The sequence below is a fragment of the Triturus cristatus genome, chromosome 4_1 (genome assembly GCF_964204655.1).
Source record: "Triturus cristatus chromosome 4_1, aTriCri1.1, whole genome shotgun sequence".
Lineage (NCBI taxonomy): Eukaryota > Metazoa > Chordata > Amphibia > Caudata > Salamandridae > Triturus > Triturus cristatus.
The window spans coordinates 1,169,250,501-1,169,268,106 of record NC_140585.1 but is presented as its reverse complement, the minus strand read 5'-3'; the positions used below and the strand labels follow the sequence as shown (position 1 = coordinate 1,169,268,106).

Sequence of the window (17,606 nt, the reverse complement as noted above, 5' to 3'; positions counted from 1 at the left end):
TACATATGGCCCTTTGTCTTCTACTTCAGTTTCAGTCATTCAGATAATGATCAAATTACTGATACAAACAATAGTACACGAAATAGCTCCTCACACGCTATTGAGATATGTATCTGTGTAGAGGTTACTCTCTCAGAACCAGATGAAAGCATTAGATTCAGGAGAAGCCACAGAATTACAAAGAGACCTGGATACCTAAAAGATAATGTTTGATATGTTTTATTTCAGTTAATCTTTGTGCTAAGATATTCCTTCCACCATTGTATTAGGATTGTTTTATTTCAGTTGTGTGTCATACTTTATCATGAGGTTGTCTGTTATTATGTTGTTCATCTCACATCTCATATCGTATTGTGCACCTTCCATCTCTCGTTTTGCGCCCTCGTCTGCCTTAGTGCTTGCCATCATGACTTGTAAACTGTACCGTGTTTGTATTTGTAAAGCTTCAGCATTCTTAGCCACTCCTGAGTTTGTCATTTGATTACAATGGCAAGTTTTAAACTCACTACACAGAGAAGAACTCCACACAGAACTTATTTGTCACCGGTTATTATGATAGTGAAGAACACAGTACTATCCCTACTATCAAAAAAACCCCGAGTATTTTTAAGAAGGAAAAGACATTATTCTTTTAATACTGCCCTCACACACTTTGCAGTGTCACGCTTCATCATTGGGCCACGTCGAACCCCCCCGTGCAGACCAACACAGTGGGCGGAGCGCAATGTTTTTTGAGATGAAAGGTAAGGTGGTGAGGTAACAGAAAAGAAAAGGGAGTTTGACAAATAACACAAATGGTGACTACAACAACAAAGCAAGGACAATATTCCCTAAAGAAGGGACCACAAAAAGTGCAGACATATATATTAAAACTGTCTAGGAGGGGACTATCTTTAATTTTATTCCTGTCACCCCCTGGCAGGATTAAAAATAAATTATCGGGATTGGTTCGGGGAGGTAAAGGCCCCTAAATCCCTGCTGCTATTACCAACATGTTTCTGCCCAAATCAAACGCTCATAAGAGTCGCGCTGGCATTCATCAGGGTGTTGGTCCCTTGGTTTTTTTGGTCAATCCCCAGCTTGGGGATTACGTTACCTTCTACTGACAAACAGCCGTTTGCCGTTTATGGTTCTGTACTCTGAACAATTTCCGAGAGCGAACAATTATCTGAAAAAGAGTAGAACATATTTTATCGTTCTACTTCTCTCCAATCCCTTCCCTAAATTTAAGAATAAGAACTTTCCTCTATACTATTATGCCACAAATTATCGTGTCTCCCAAGAGTGTACACCACACTACACCCCTCAGTGAATTTGGCACAGGTCGCAAAAACACAAGTATTCATTGTACACGTAACGTGAGGAACAGAGATGTGATTCCTAAATCCCCGACCCCACAAGTGTACACATCTTCGTAGAATAGAAAAGAGCCATGCTGTTACATGTTTGTCACCCAAAGCGCATGCTGGTTCAGCTGAGTACGAACAAAGCTAGAAAATGGACTTACAAGGGTTTATTAGAAAATCTCCAAACCCGGGACCGGTGAGGGACCGTGGTCCTATAGTCACACTCTATTCACAAAAAAATGGAAGGGACATGAAAAAGCATTTTTTACATCCATTCCACTTCTCATTGACTCATAATATACCATAAACGCTTCTCTGTCATACTCTGTCCACTGATATGACTTACTACTCCAAGAACGCACGGCACTCTTCGTCCCCACTGAGGTCCTCCGTCGATAGAGACGGGACCAAAATACCTTCGTTTTAAAAATTGGCGTATTGATTACCTCTTCCGGTAGGGGAACTTCCGAGTTCAGTGTTAGTTCGTGGTTCCGGCCCTCAGGCACTACGCAAAAGAAAAGACGGACAACTCCCGAGCGGGAGTCTGTTAGTAGAAAACTACCCGCAGCCATCTTAGAGATCTTAAGTCCCCCGTGATCATTAGGGACTTCTACATGGATGTCTGTATTCCCGAGAATAGGAGTTACCTCTAATCGTCATATCTGTATGGTGCAATGATGTTAGGCACACTGCGCTAACTATCAGTTTAACACCTACAGAAAAATGTAACCCTCGTTCTTGTCTCCACCCACATCGAGTAGGGACGGTCACTAAAAGGAACAGTAACATACACAAGCCAATGATGATTGGATGTTGTGACGGTCGACCTTAAGCTCACTGTCAGTTTACCAACTGCAAAAACATATATATATGTACCCCTCGTTCTTATCTACACCCACATCGAGTTGGGAAGATCACCAAGAGGAACTGTAATATACACAAGTCAGTGATGATTGGATGTGACTGTCAACCAAATCATGATTCTCTTACCGATGCAAATCCATTTCTTAATAGTGTTACTGTGGTGAGCAGTCTATATATCGACTTTTTAATATCGAGGGACATAAATATCGAGTCAAAAATATCGAATGTACAAAATATCGAAATAGATAATATCGATGTGAAAAATATCGTTTTATTTTTTTTTACTTATATGTCGATGTAAGTAATATCGTTAGTAATAATATCGACATGTGAAAATATTGTCATTGTGTGTTTAGTAAATATTTTGAAGTTGTTTGTATAAATAGTTAAAATGTATATAATATGAGAAATATTTATATTGTTTTAGGGGCGGGATGTTGGGTTATAGGGGATAAGGGTGGGGAGTGTTTTAAAAAAGTTAATTTATTTTTTTAATATATTGTAAAATTTAATTAGTAAATTTTATTTAAAATGTGAAATGTATATTTAATTTTAGGAGCGGGATGTTGGTTTATAGGGGATAAGGGTGGGAAGTGTTTTAAAAATGTTTATATATTGTTTAATTAAAAAAAAAAAAATTTAGAAATTGTAAATTAAATGTAGAATTTTAAAAATAATTTTAGGAGCGGGATGTTGGTTTATAGGGGATAAGGGTGGGAAGTGTTTTAAAAATGTTTATATATTTGTTAATTTTTTATTAAAAATATGTATAAATTGTAAATTAAATTTTGAATTTTACTAATATATTTCGGAGCGGGATGTTGGTTGATAGGGGATAAGGGTGGGAAGTGTTTTAAAAATGTTTATATAATTGTTAATTTAAACAAAAAAAAATAGAAATTGTAAAATAAATTAAGAATTTTATTAATAATTTTAGGAGTGGGATGTTGGTTAATAGGGGATAAGGGTGGGAAGTGTTTTAAAAATGTTTATATATTTGTTAATTTTTTATTAAAATAATTTAGAAATTGTAACTTTAATTTAGAATTTTACAAATAATTTTAGGAGCGGAATGTTGGGTTATAGGGGATAAGGGTGGGAAGTTAATTTAAAATGTTTATATATTTTTTAATTTAAAAAAAAAAAAAATTAGAAAATTTAAATATATTTTAGAATTTAACAAATCCCATAATTAAATATAGATTTCAGTCAGGATAGTAAATTAATTAAGTTCACTGTCCAGCACTTATCTTAATTAAATATAGACTGGAGTGGGAATAGTAAATTAATTAAGTTCATTGTCCAGCACTTACTGTAATTTTATATAGTTTGGAGTGAGAATAGTAAATTAATTTAGTTCAGTGTCCAGCACTTATCTTAATTAAATATAGATTGGAGTGGGAATAGTAAATAAATTAAGTTCACTGTCCAGCACCTACTGTAATGTAATATAGGTTGGAGTGAGAATAGTAAATTAATTAAGTTCAGTGTCCAGCACTTATCTTAATTAAATATAGACTGGAGTGGGAATAGTAAATTAATTCAGTTCAGTGTCCAGCACATACCCTAATTTAATATAGGTTGGAGTGAGAATAGTAAATTAATTAACTTCAGTGTCCAGCACTTATCTTAATTAAATATAGACTGGAGTGGGAATAGTAAATTAATTAAGTTCATTGTCCAGCACCTACTGTAATTTAATATAGTTTGGAGTGAGAATAGTAAATTAATTACGTTCAGTGTCCAGCACTTATCTTAATTAAATATAGATTGGAGTGGGAATAGTAAATTAATTCAGTTCAGTGTCCAGCACATACTATAATTAAATATAGGTTGGAGTGAGAATAGGAAATTAATTAAGTTCAGTGTCCAGCACTTATTTTAATTTTATATAGACTGGAGTGGGAATAGTAAATCAATTTAGTTCAGTGTCCAGCACCTACCCTAATTTAATATAGGTTGGAGTGAGAATAGTAAATTAATTAACTTCAGTGTCCAGCACTTATCTTAATTAAATATAGACTGGAGTGGGAATAGTAAATTAATTAAGTTCATTGTCCAGCACCTACTGTAATTTAATATAGTTTGGAGTGAGAATAGTAAATTAATTACGTTCAGTGTCCAGCACTTATCTTAATTAAATATAGATTGGAGTGGGAATAGTAAATTAATTCAGTTCAGTGTCCAGCACATACTATAATTAAATATAGGTTGGAGTGAGAATAGGAAATTAATTAAGTTCAGTGTCCAGCACTTATTTTAATTTTATATAGACTGGAGTGGGAATAGTAAATTAATTTAGTTCAGTGTCCAGCACCTACCCTAATTTAATATAGGTTGGAGTGAGAATAGTAAATTAATTAAGTTCAGTGTCCAGCACTTATCTTAATTAAATATAGAGTGGAGTGGGAATAGTAAATTAATTAAGTTCATTGTCCAGCACCTACTGTAATTTAATATAGTTTGGAGTGAGAATAGTAAATTAATTAAGTTCAGTGTCCAGCACTTATCTTAATGAAATATAGATTGGAGTGGGAATAGTAAATTAATTCAGTTCAGTGTCCAGCACATACTATAATTAAATATAGGTTGGAGTGAGAATAGGAAATTAATTAAGTTCAGTGTCCAGCACTTATTTTAATTTAATATAGACTGGAGTGGGAATAGTAAATTAATTTAGTTCAGTGTCCAGCACCTACCCTAATTTAATATAGGTTGGAGTGAGAATAGTAAATTAATTAAGTTCAGTGTCCAGCAGTTTTGTTAATTAAATATAGAGTGGAGTGGGAATAGTAAATTAATTAAGTTCAGTATCCAGCACCTACTCTAGATTAATATAGGTTGGAGTGAGAATAGTAAATTAATTATGTTCAGTGTCCAGCACTTATCTTAATTAAATATAGACTAGAGTGGGAATAGTAAATTATTTAAGTTCAGTGTCCAGCACCTACCCTAATTAAATATAGATTGGACTGAGAATAGTAACTTAATTAAGTTCAGTGTCCAGCACTTATCTTAATTTAATATAGACTGGAGTGGGAATAGTAAATTATTTAAGTTCAGTGTCCAGCATCTACCCTAATTAAATATAGGTTGGAGTGAGAATAGTACATTTTTTAAGTTCAGTGTCCAGCACTTATCTTAATTTAATATAGACTGGAGTGGGAATAGTAAATTATTTTAGTTCAGTGTCCAGCACCTACCCTAATTTAATATAGGTTGGAGTGAGAATAGTAAATTAATTAAGTTCAGTGTCCAGCACTTATCTTAATTAAATATAGAGTGGAGTGGGAATAGTAAATTAATTAAGTTCATTGTCCAGCACCTACTGTAATTTAATATAGATTGGACTGAGAATAGTAAATTAATTAAGTTCAGTGTCCAGCACTTATCTTAATTAAATATAGATTGGAGTGGGAATAGTAAATTAATTAAGTTCTGTGTCCAGCACATACTGTAATAAAATATAGGTTGGAGTGAGAATAGTAAATTAATTAAGTTCAGTGTCCAGCACTTATCTTAATTAAATATAGACTGGAGTGGGAATAGTTAATTAATTAAGTTCAGTGTCCAGCACCTACTCTAATGTAATATAGGTTGGAGTGAGAATAGTAAATTAATTAAGTTCAGTGTCCAGCACTTATCTTAATTAAATATAGACTGGAGTGGGAATAGTAAATTGATTCTGTTCAGTGTCCAGCACATACTCTAATTAAATATAGGTTGGAGTGAGAATAGTAAATTCATTAAGTTCAGTGTCCAGCACTTATCTTAATTAAATATAGACTGGAGTGGGAATAGTTAATTAATTACGTTCAGTTTCCAGCACCTACTCTAATGTAATATAGGTTGGAGTGAGAATAGTAAATTAATTAAGTTCAGTGTCCAGCAGTTATCTTAATTAAATATAGACTGGAGTGGGAATAGTAAATTAATTAAGTTCAGTGTCCAGCACCTACTCTAATTAAATATAGGTTGGAGTGAGAATAGTAAATTTATTAAGTTCAGTGTCCAGCACTTATCTTAATTTAATATAGACTGGAGTGGGAATAGTAAATTATTTTAGTTCAGTGTCCAGCACCTACCCTAATTTAATATAGGTTGGAGTGAGAATAGTAAATTAATTAAGTTCAGTGTCCAGCACTTATCTTAATTAAATATAGACTGGAGTGGGAATAGTAAATTAATTAAGTTCATTGTCCAGCACCTACTGTAATTTAATATAGTTTGGAGTGAGAATAGTAAATTAATTAAGTTCTGTGTCCAGCACATACTCTAATTAAATATAGGTTGGAGTGAGAATAGTAAATTAATTAAGTTCAGTGTCCAGCACTTATCTTATTTAAATATAGACTGGAGTGGGAATAGTTAATTAATTAAGTTCAGTGTCCAGCACCTACTCTAATGTAAAATAGGTTGGAGTGAGAATAGTAAATTAATTAAGTTTAGTGTCCAGCACTTATCTTAATTAAATATAGACTGGAGTGGGAATAGTAAATTAATTTAGTTCAGTGTCCAGCACATACTCTAATTAAATATAGGTTGGAGTGAGAACAGTTAATGTATTAAGTTCAGTGTCCAGCATTTATCTTTATTTAATATAGACTGGAGTGGGAATACTAAATTAATTTAGTTCAGTGTCCAGCACATACTCTAATTTAATATAGGTTGGAGTGAGAATAGTAAATTAATTAAGTTCAGTATGTAGTGGGAGTAGTATGTTAATTAAGTTTGGTAAATAGCAAATATTAGAATTAAATATAGAGTTGAATAGGAACAGTTAAATTAATTGGATTTAATTTACAAAAAATCTGTAGATTTTAGTTTTGGTTGGATAAAAGATAGAAGTTATATCAGAATGCAAATTCCAATTTTTTTTTTTTAATAGTAGAAAGGAAAATAAGATTTATTTTATAGTTGTTGGAATGTATATTCATTAGAGAGAAAATTTTGTTTATTATTACGCATATTTTAATAATTAAATCATTGAAATAAACATGTAATAAAATAATTAATATTTAACATTTGTATTATAGTTATAATTTTTTTATAATGGATATATTTTTGTTTAATGTATATTTTGGACATGAATATATGAACACACAAAATAATTAAAAATAAAATAATCAGATTTTTATAGCTGTATAATATTTATAAATGTATATTGTGTACTCTCAAAATTTTTAGACTTTATTAGAATTTATAAGAAATTGTATGTTTTGAAATATATGACTAATATATTTTAATTATTAATATTTATATTACATATTTAATATTGAAATTGTTTACATTTTAGAATATGTATTTTTTTTAAAAAAAATTGGTATGTTGTAGATACAATATATTAATTATATCATGTTCATCTATTTATTTTCGTAATATATACTGTTTTATTGATATATTAATAAAAATATTTTATTTATTATATATATTTTGATACGGTAAATAATTTTCACATTGATAAAAAAAATAGGTATTCTTTTTGAGTATTTTATTCTAATGTTTTACTAATTTTTAAAGTAATGTGTAATGTTAAATAAATAGTTAGGGCATTTATTGGTATTTTTTTAGTTGTTATGTTTGTTTGGGTCTTTTATTTTGTAACCGCTCGCTGTTGTTTTGGGTTATTTTGGTCGAATCCAGGTAGCGGTCGGGAGCTGTTTCGCGTTTGAGAAGGTAAGAGTTATTTTCTTTATTATTAAATAGTTTTAAGTGTTTTGTGGAAGTAGTAATGTTGTAATAAGTGTGTATTGATTGATGTTTTAGAAGTTAGGGTGTTAGTAATAGTTTGTATACGGTTTTATAATTTACGTTGTGTTCCGTGTATGTGGCTTTGTTAGTGTTTTGGTATTTCGGTGTGTTAAAGTTTTATAGTGTTTGAATAACGTTTGTAGTGATGTTTTTAGGTGCGTTTTGTGTGTTTGTGGGTGGGTGGGAATGTTTGTTTCTCTTTTGTAGGTTTTACGGAGAAGATATTTTCGTCGGTTTCAAACACCTTACTTTTTTTTAAAGGAAGTGTGTATTAGTTGTGTTTACTAATGTTTATTTTACACTTCCTTTATTGTTCGGGTTTCCAGGAGCGGTTATTTACCTTTTTAATATTTTTCGGGATTTTTATGGTTAATGGATAGTCGTTTTTTTCCGTAGACGTTGTTTTCGATAAACAGTTGTATTTTTACATTTTATTGGGATTTTTTTTTGGATACCTATGGATTTTGAACTACCTGGATTTATTTGGAAGGAATGTTATTATCCCATTGGAGCAACTACACAGGTAAGTTCATTTAAATATTTTTATTGTTGGTGGCCAAACCTTATATATTTAATATTGTTGTTGTGTACTTGGTTTGTTTAATTATGTTGTCTAAATATATGTCCATATAATTGATTTATATATTTTAGACCACATAATTAAATATGTGATATAATAAAGTGGTTTATTTATGTTGTGATAGTTGTTTTAGTAGAATTGTGGGTTAATATTTAGGAAAGGGTTTAGAAGAGAGTTTGAGCTATTATATTTAAGTACTCAAGTCCTCTTGTGGATGGGTATAGCTGTACCTGTTGTTGTAGGTAATTATACATTTGAGTAGTTTGTCTAGACTGTTTTGGTTTTAATTGTAGGACAGATTGTTGCATTCTTAATTCTTGGAAACTTTGTTCCTTTTGTATGGCAATTAGTAGTTTTTGTTGTGTTGGAGTTGTTCTCCCAGTAGAAGTTAGGAATGCATTATGCCAGCCTTCGACGGCGTTGTTAGTTTTGGCTTGTTGGTTGAGTGTACTTACATATACATTCCACCAAGGTATTTGGAACTTGGGCTGACGTCTATGGCCTGATCTGTGTAGTCTTCCCACCCAGGTATCCTCAAAATAATCTAAGAGGGGAGATAACTTTACTTCATTTTGTTTGTAGAATGGACTTTCTAATAAAAGATTGTAATGTTCTGCAACATCTGTGGTTGGTACATAAGCTAGGGCTGTTAGAAGTTTTATTTGATGTGCAAAACTTATGTTAGTGGCATATTCTACACTTAGTGAAGATTTTTGTAAATGTCTCCATATACATTGGTTTAGATGGAAGTAACATCCTTGGATAGCTGTATGGGGGTACAGTTTGAGAATGGAATTTATCATGGCTTGCTCAAAGTCTATGATAATTCTTTGAGGGTAAAAATCATTTGATTCTTGTTTTAGTTTTCCTAGCATTTCATTATATGTTGTGTTTTGTTTGTTAGGTAATAGTGCATAAATTAAAGGTATGGAAGTGTTGTGATATTGACCGTGTATTGTGTAAAACTGGTAGAATGGTTTTGGGCATATTGTAAAGGTGCCATCCATCATCCATGTTTGGCATTGTTGCAGTTTAGTTATATTGTTTGCAGTAGCAAACATTATGATTCTTTTTTCTGTGCTTTTGTTATCAAAAAAAATAAAAGGTTCATTATTGTGGGTGATACTTAATTCTGGTGGAATGATGATCTCTTGAAAAGTTTTAGGGGATGGTATAGTTGTCGTGGTTGCTTTTTTGGTCCTAGCAATAGTTCTTTTTATAGAAGCAATTGATGGTAATTGGCCTCTTGCTTCTTTGGGCACTCTAGGTAATAGTTCTTTTAGGATTACACTTGTAGCAGTTTGTGAACCAGAGCTTAATTCTTTGATATTTTCAAGGGTTGATCTGACTTCAATTTCAGAGAGATTGGGTGGATGGTTATGCTCTCTTGTATATAATACAGTTGTTTCTCTTGTTGTTGCTCGTCCGTAGCATTTGTTAGAATAATATTTAGTACACTTCCAGTTCACTTTTCGGTCCGTCTGCTTTTCTTGGGTGTATGTGTAACCCATGTAACACAATAGGAATTTTCCTTTCTGCGAAGTTATACATTGGGCTTCTTCTGTCATCGTGATGTGTTAGAAATCTGGAAAAAATGTATATTAAAATATATGCAATAGTACTTTATATATTTAAATGAAAATAGCAAAAAAGCATTTTTTTTATATATACTTACCAAGGTGCCGATTACGATCCGGTAAAAACCGCGTACGAATCGTCGGTCGGAGCGAATTCCCCGTCCGACTCGTACCCGGTCGTAAAACTTTACAAACATGGAATTACGATTCGCACGGAAACACCATTTCCGTACGAATCGTAAAAAACACCGACCGACCAAAATATACATACGAATGTGATCCGGGAATGCTGCGACGTGACGTCGGGACGCTGTCAGGCAGTGTTTCACGAACCAGGAATTACGATTCGAACCGACAGCAGTCCGGACGGCAATATTTTCACGGCACCCAAAAAGTGCCGCAAAAGCGAAGTACGGCGCGAATCGACCAGAGTAGGTGGCCCGGTACGCACCGTACCCCCCCCAGCCCCCGTAGGTATGCGCCGACCCCCCCCAGCCCCCGTAGGTACGCGCCGACCCCCCCCCAGCCCCCGTAGGTACGCGCCGACCCCCCCCAGGCCCCGTAGGTACGCGCCGACCCCCCCCCAGCCCCCGTAGGTACGCACCGACCCCCCCCCGCCCCCGTAGGTACGCGCCGACCCCCCCAGCCCCCGTAGGTATGCGCCGACCCCCCCTGTGTGTACACCCGTGTACGGTGCGTACCCCCACCCGTGTATGTACGGTGCGTACCCCCACCCGTGTATGTACGGTGCATACCCCCCCCGTGTACGTTCGAGTCGAACCCCCCCGTGTACGTTCGAGTCGAACCCCCCTGTGTAAGTTCGAGTCAAACCCCCCCCGTGTACGTTCGAGTCGAACCCCCCGTGTACGTTCGAGTCGAACCCCACCGTGTACGTTCGAGTCGAACCCCCCCGTGTACGTTCGAGTTGAACCCCCCGTGTACGTTCGGGTCGAACCCCCCCGTGTACGTTCGAGTTGAACCCCCCGTGTACGTTCGAGTCGAACCCCCCCGTGTACGTTCGAGTCGAACCCCCCGTGTACGTTCCAGTCGAACCCCCCCGTGTACGTTCGAGTCGTACCCCCACCCGTGTATGCGCGCTGGGGGTACGCACCGTACATACACGGGTGGGGGTACGACTCGAACGTACACGGGGGGATTCGACTCGAACGTACACGGGGGGGTACGACTCGAACGTACACGGGGGGATTCGACTCGAACGTACACGGGGGGGGTTCGACTCGAACGTACACGGGGGGTTCGACTCGAACGTACACGGGGGGGAGTACGCACCGTACATACACGGGTGGAGGTACGCACCGTACACGGGTGTACACACAGGGGGGGTCGGCGCGTACCTACGGGGGCTGGGGGGGGGTCGGCGCATACCTACGGGGGCTGGGGGGGGTCGGCGCGTACCTACGGGGGCTGGGGGGGGTCGGCGCGTACCTACGGGGGCTGGGGGGGGGTCAGCGCGTACCTACGGGGGCTGGGGGGGGGGTCAGCGCGTACCTACGGGGGCTGGGGGGGGGTCGGCGTGTACCTACGGGGGCTGGGGGGGGGTACGGCACGTACCGGGCACCTGTTTGGACGTCTCCATGGTTGTTATGGGAGTTCGGTGCGTACGGTCTTTTCACCATACGGTTGTACATTCGGACGCCCGGGATGGATCGTGATCCCCGGTCGGACTTCACCTTTCACGTTTGTACGGTGAATCGTACGAGGACGTGTCGGACACATTTTCCGACCCGAGGACGTGTGGGGAAATATTCCCAGTGCGGTTCGTATGGACTTTTTACCATGCGAATCGTGATTGCCAGTTCGTACTGCACTTGTACGATTCGTAGGGTAAAAAGACCCGATACGAGTCGTACGGGGACATTTTTTACCGGATCGTGATCGGCACCCAAGTGTTTTTGGTTGTATTTGAATGAAGATGTTGTTTGTAGACAAAATGCTGTTTAGTTGATGTAGTCTCTGAAAGTTAAAGAAAATATATTGTTGTGGTTGGTTTAGTTTTTTAAGTGGGGTGGTATTGCTGTTTGGTATAGACTATATTTTTTTTGTTGAAACGTATTTTATTGTTTTACAAATCAACAACTCAAAAAACATTCCCCCGCCTTCACCTGTCCCGGAAGTACCACACATTTATCATCAAGACCCATTATTCAGGAGAATGAACAACCTTCCCACCCAGTTCTCTACCCCCCCCCCTCCCCCACCACATGTCAATGTACCCCCGTCCCCTACCCCTCTTACTATGTGCCCCTCCTCCCTAATAAATAAGATGCAGTAGCCTAACCTCTCCCTAAGCAAACAGAGCCTACCCTCATGCCCAGTGGTATAGACTATAGGTGTTAATTTATACAGGTTTTTAAAAATTTAATAAAGAGAACATGGATTTGTTTAGAGGTTTAGGATGTTTTGGGGTTTGAGTAGGATTTAATTAATATTTTATAAAGTATTTTGATAGTATACTTACTTTTTAGTGAGTCTTTTCTGGCAATCTTCAATATTTTCTTTAGCTGTTTGGAGTAATATCTGTAGTGGAAACATAAAGAGATGGAATATATAAGTTAGTTATTTATTTGAGTAAAGATCAATTAGTGTTTTAGTTTAATTTGGCAGTTTAGTTAGAAAAGAATATTTACTTACGTTTTTAGAATAGTAGTAGGATGTAGGTTTCTTCTGTTTAGTAGAGTTTCTTCTTCGTTCAATGCTTTGGTTTAAGGCACAGTAGAAGACTTGTTTTAATTGGTTTATATAGTGGTTTCAAATTGTTTCTTGAATGTTATTGGTTGTTTTCTGTATGTGGCCTTTCTATTGGATGGTTTGAATTTTTTTTAGTTAATTGGTTTCCTTTTATGGAAAATGCTAAGTAAGAGTATATTTAGTTTTAAAGGAGGAGAGTTTTAAATCATTATATATAAAAAGATTGTTTATAATGTGTAGTAATTTTATTTAAATGTGTTCGAAATGCCAATGTGATAATTATTTCAGTGTTTTTTTATTATGTTGTTTAATATTGAGATCACTATAAATGTTATGTTTATGTTTAAGTAGAATCTCATTTGAAAATGTATGTTTTGGGAAAATATTGTCTTTATGTTGTTGAAAGTATTGGTTTTATTAGTATTAGAATTGTCGATATATTTAAAAAAAACGATATTATTGATGTCTATATTTTGGTTATCGATATTTGTGACATGTGTCATATTTATTAACTCATGTCGATATTTAGTATTGCGATATTTATGTGTGCGATATTTGTGTGATCGATATAATTGTTTTACGATATTGTAGTGTCGTTATTAGTGTAGTTTTTTAAATAAGTATACAATGTCGATATTTTTGATGTCGATATATTTGATGCGATATTTGTGTAGTTCGATAATGTGTCTGTCGATAATATGTCAGAGATCCGTTACTGTATAAGATGTTGAGCTTCACTGTATTTGAAACACAAAAAATTCACACTGTTTTCACTCAATTGAATCATTTTTTGCCAAGCCCATATAAATGGAACCATGGGATGGAATCATTTAAACCCACTACACTGCTTTTTAGTCTGTCAACCCACCGTTGTTCCCTACAAAACAGGAAGCTAGCGATATCTACTGTGTTGGGTGGTATAAAGGGTTTGTCCAGCACCGTCCACCTGAGGTCATGTTCATTATGTTTTTTATGATGAAAATGCACTGTCAGTTCTGTATTTGTTTTCCCGCATCGTATTGTACTGAGATGTTCCAAGATGCGTGTTTTTACTCTGAGCGTGGTCATTCCAACATACAAAAGGTTACACGGGCAACGAATCAGATAAATCACATTCTCAGTATTACATGTGGTATGTTTTCTCTGCTCCCAAGGTTTTAACGTCCCAATGTCCACCTTTTTTCCATTTAGAGACAAGGGGCATGCCCTACAGGAGCCACAGGCATAATGTCCCATCACAGGGGGCAAAAAATGTTCTTGTTGGCGACCCCTATTGCCAACCATAATTGCTCTCGGAAGTGTGTTAACAATAGTATCTTTTATGCTTGCGCTCTTTTTAAAAGAGAATAGTGGGAGGGGTTGTTCTAATCCATTAGAGTTCAAAATCCTCCAGTTCTTTTGTACTATCTTTTTTATATGGTTGGATGCTGTATTAAACGTCGTGACACAAATACTGCTCTCAACTCTTTCTTTATCCTGTGTTTGTAGGAGAGATTCCCTATTACAGTTTCTCGCTCTTTTTTGTGCCTTAGAAATGACTTTGGCAGGATAGTCTCTGTCTTTGAGTTTCTCACTCAAAATCCTTCCCTCTTTTTTGTAATCCCCAATGTCGGAACAGTTCCTGCGAAGACGCAGGAACTGACCATACGGCAAATTTTCTTTCAATGAACGGGGATGGAAGCTCTGAAAGGAAAGCAAGTTGTTCCTGTCCTTAGGTTTATGAAAAACACTACTCGCTAAGCCTCCGTTTTCTGCTTTTATCCAACGGTCCAAGAATGGTAATGCTTTATTCGTGATTGTGCTAGTGAGAAACAAAAATGGGTTTTGTGCCCCTAGTCTGGCATGCCTCTATGTCTCGAATTTTGAAAATGAGACAGTGTTCACAGTATCCAACCCTTTTTTAGAACACATTAGGGTATGGCGTAGGTACATCGATGATGTTCTCATCATCTGGAGAGGCAGCAGAGACCAGGCAAACTATTTTTTGGATTGGTTAAACCACAAAAACCCATTTTTGTTTTTCACTAGCACAATCACGAATAAAGCATTACCATTCTTGGACCTTTGGATAAAAGCAGAAAACGGAGGCTTAGCGAGTAGTGTTTTTCATAAACCTACGGACAGGAACAACTTGCTTTCCTTTCAGAGCTTCCATCCCCGTTCACTGAAAGAAAATTTGCCGTATGGTCAGTTCCTGCGTCTTCGCAGGAACTGTTCCGACATTGGGAATTACAAAAAAGAGGCAAGGATTTTGAGTGAGAAACTCAAAGACAGAGACTATCCTGCCAAAGTCATTTCTAAGGCACAAAAAAGAGCGAGAAACTGTAATAGGCAATCTCTCCTACAAACACAGGATAAAGAAAGAGTTGAGAGCAGTATTTGTGTCACGACGTTTAATACAGCATCCAACCATATAAAAAAGATAATACAAAAGAACTGGAGGATTTTGAACTCTAATGGATTAGAACAACCCCTCCCACTATTCTCTTGTAAAAAGAGCGCAAGCATAAAAGATACTATTGTTAACACACGTCCGAGAGCAATTATGGTTGGCAATAGGGGTCGCCGACAAGAACATTTTTTGCCCCCTGTGATGGGACATTATGCCTGTGGCTCCTGTAGGGCATGCCCCTTGTCTCTAAATGGAAAAAAGGTGGACATTGGGACGTTAAAACCTTGGGAGCAGAGAAAACATACAACATGTAATACTGAGAATGTGATTTATCTGATTCGTTGCCCGTGTAACCTTTTGTATGTTGGAATGACCACGCGCAGAGTAAAAACACGCATCTTGGAACATCTCAGTACAATACGATGCGGGAAAACAAATACAAAACTGACAGTGCATTTTCATCATAAAAAACATAATGAACATGACCTCAGGTGGACGGTGCTGGACAAACCCTTTATACCACCCAACACAGTAGATATCGCTAGCTTCCTGTTTTGTAGGGAACAACGGTGGGTTAACAGACTAAAAAGCAGTATAGTGGGTTTAAATGATTCCATCCCATGGTTCCATTTATATGGGTTGGCAAAAAATGATTCAATTGAGTGAAAACAGTGTGAATTTTTAGTGTTTCAAATACAGTGAAGCTCAACATCTTATACAGTAACACTATTAAGAAATGGATTTGCATCGGTAAGAGAATCATGATTTGGTTGACAGTCACATCCAATCATCACTGACTTGTGTATATTACAGTTCCTCTTGGTGATCTTCCCAACTCGATGTGGGTGTAGATAAGAATGAGGGGTACATATATATATGTTTTTGCAGTTGGTAAACTGACAGTGAGTTTAAGGTCGACCGTCACAACATCCAATCATCATTGGCTTGTGTACGTTACTGTTCCTTTTAGTGACCGTCCCTACTCGATGTGGGTGGAGACAAGAACGAGGGTTACATTTTTCTGTAGGTGTTAAACTGATAGTTAGCGCAGTGTGCCTAACATCATTGCACCATACAGAGATGACGATTAGAGGTAACTCCTATTCTCGGGAATACAGACATCCATGTAGAAGTCCCTAATAATCACGGGGGACTTAGGATCTCTAAGATGGCTGCGGGTAGTTTTCTACTAACAGACCCGCTCAGGAGTTGTCCGTCTTTTCTTTTGCGTAGTGCCTGAGGGCCGGAACCACGAACTAACACTGAACTCGGAAGTTCCCCTACCGGAAGAGGTAATCAATACGCCACCTTTTAAAACAAAGGTATTTTGGTCCCGTCTCTATCGACGGAGGACCTCCGTGGGGACGAAGAGTGCCGTGCGTTCTTGGAGTAGTAAGTCATATCAGTGGACAGAGTATGACAGAGAAGCGTTTATGGTATATTATGAGTCAATGAGAAGTGGAATGGATGTAAAAAATGCTTTTTCATGTCCCTTCCATTTTTTTGTGAATAGAGTGTGACTATAGGACCACGGTCCCTCACCGGTCCCGGGTTTGGAGATTTTCCAATAAACCCTTGTAAGTCCATTTTCTAGCTTTGTTCGTACTCAGCTGAACCAGCATGCGCTTTGGGTGACAAACATGTAACAGCATGGCTCTTTTCTATTCTACGAAGATGTGTACACTTGTGGGGTCGGGGATTTAGGAATCACATCTCTGTTCCTCACGTTACGTGTACAATGAATACTTGTGTTTTTGCGACCTGTGCCAAATTCACTGAGGGGTGTAGTGTGGTGTACACTCTTGGGAGACACGATAATTTGTGGCATAATAGTATAGAGGAAAGTTCTTATTCTTAAATTTAGTGAAGGGATTGGAGAGAAGTAGAACGATAAAATATGTTCTACTCTTTTTCAGATAATTGTTCGCTCTCGGAAATTGTTCAGAGTACAGAACCATAAACAGCAAACGGCTGTTTGTCAGTAGAAGGTAACGTAATCCCCAAGCTGGGGGTAGACCAAGAAAACCAAGGGACCAACACCCTGATGAATGCCAGCGCGACTCTTATGAGCGTTTGATTTGGGCAGAAACATGTTGGTAATAGCAGCAGGGATTTAGGGGCCTTTACCTCCCCGAACCAATCCCGATAATTTATTTTTAATCCTGCCAGGGGGTGACAGGAACAAAATTAAAGATAGTCCCCTCCTAGACAGTTTTAATATATATGTCTGCACTTTTTGTGGTCCCTTCTTTAGGGAATATTGTCCTTGCTTTGTTGTTGTAGTCACCATTTGTGTTATTTGTCAAACTCCCTTTTCTTTTCTGTTACCTCACCACCTTACCTTTCATCTCAAAAAACATTGCGCTCCGCCCACTGTGTTGGTCTGC

General features: G+C 37.1%; 1 protein-coding gene across 2 annotated transcripts in view; it reads right to left on the bottom strand.

Annotated features, from left to right (window-relative positions):
- LOC146856277 (CD209 antigen-like protein C) overlaps positions 1 to 17,606 on the bottom strand; it is a 295,861-nt gene that overhangs the window by 189,681 nt on the left and 88,574 nt on the right. Inside the window, exon 2 of one of the 2 annotated variants that reach the window (XM_085650716.1) lies at positions 12,598 to 12,656. The exons of the other annotated variant lie outside the window; for it this stretch is intronic. The gene's annotated coding sequence lies outside the window, so the exon portion shown is untranslated. The remainder of the gene's footprint in view (positions 1 to 12,597; positions 12,657 to 17,606) is intronic. 2 annotated transcript variants of the gene reach the window in all.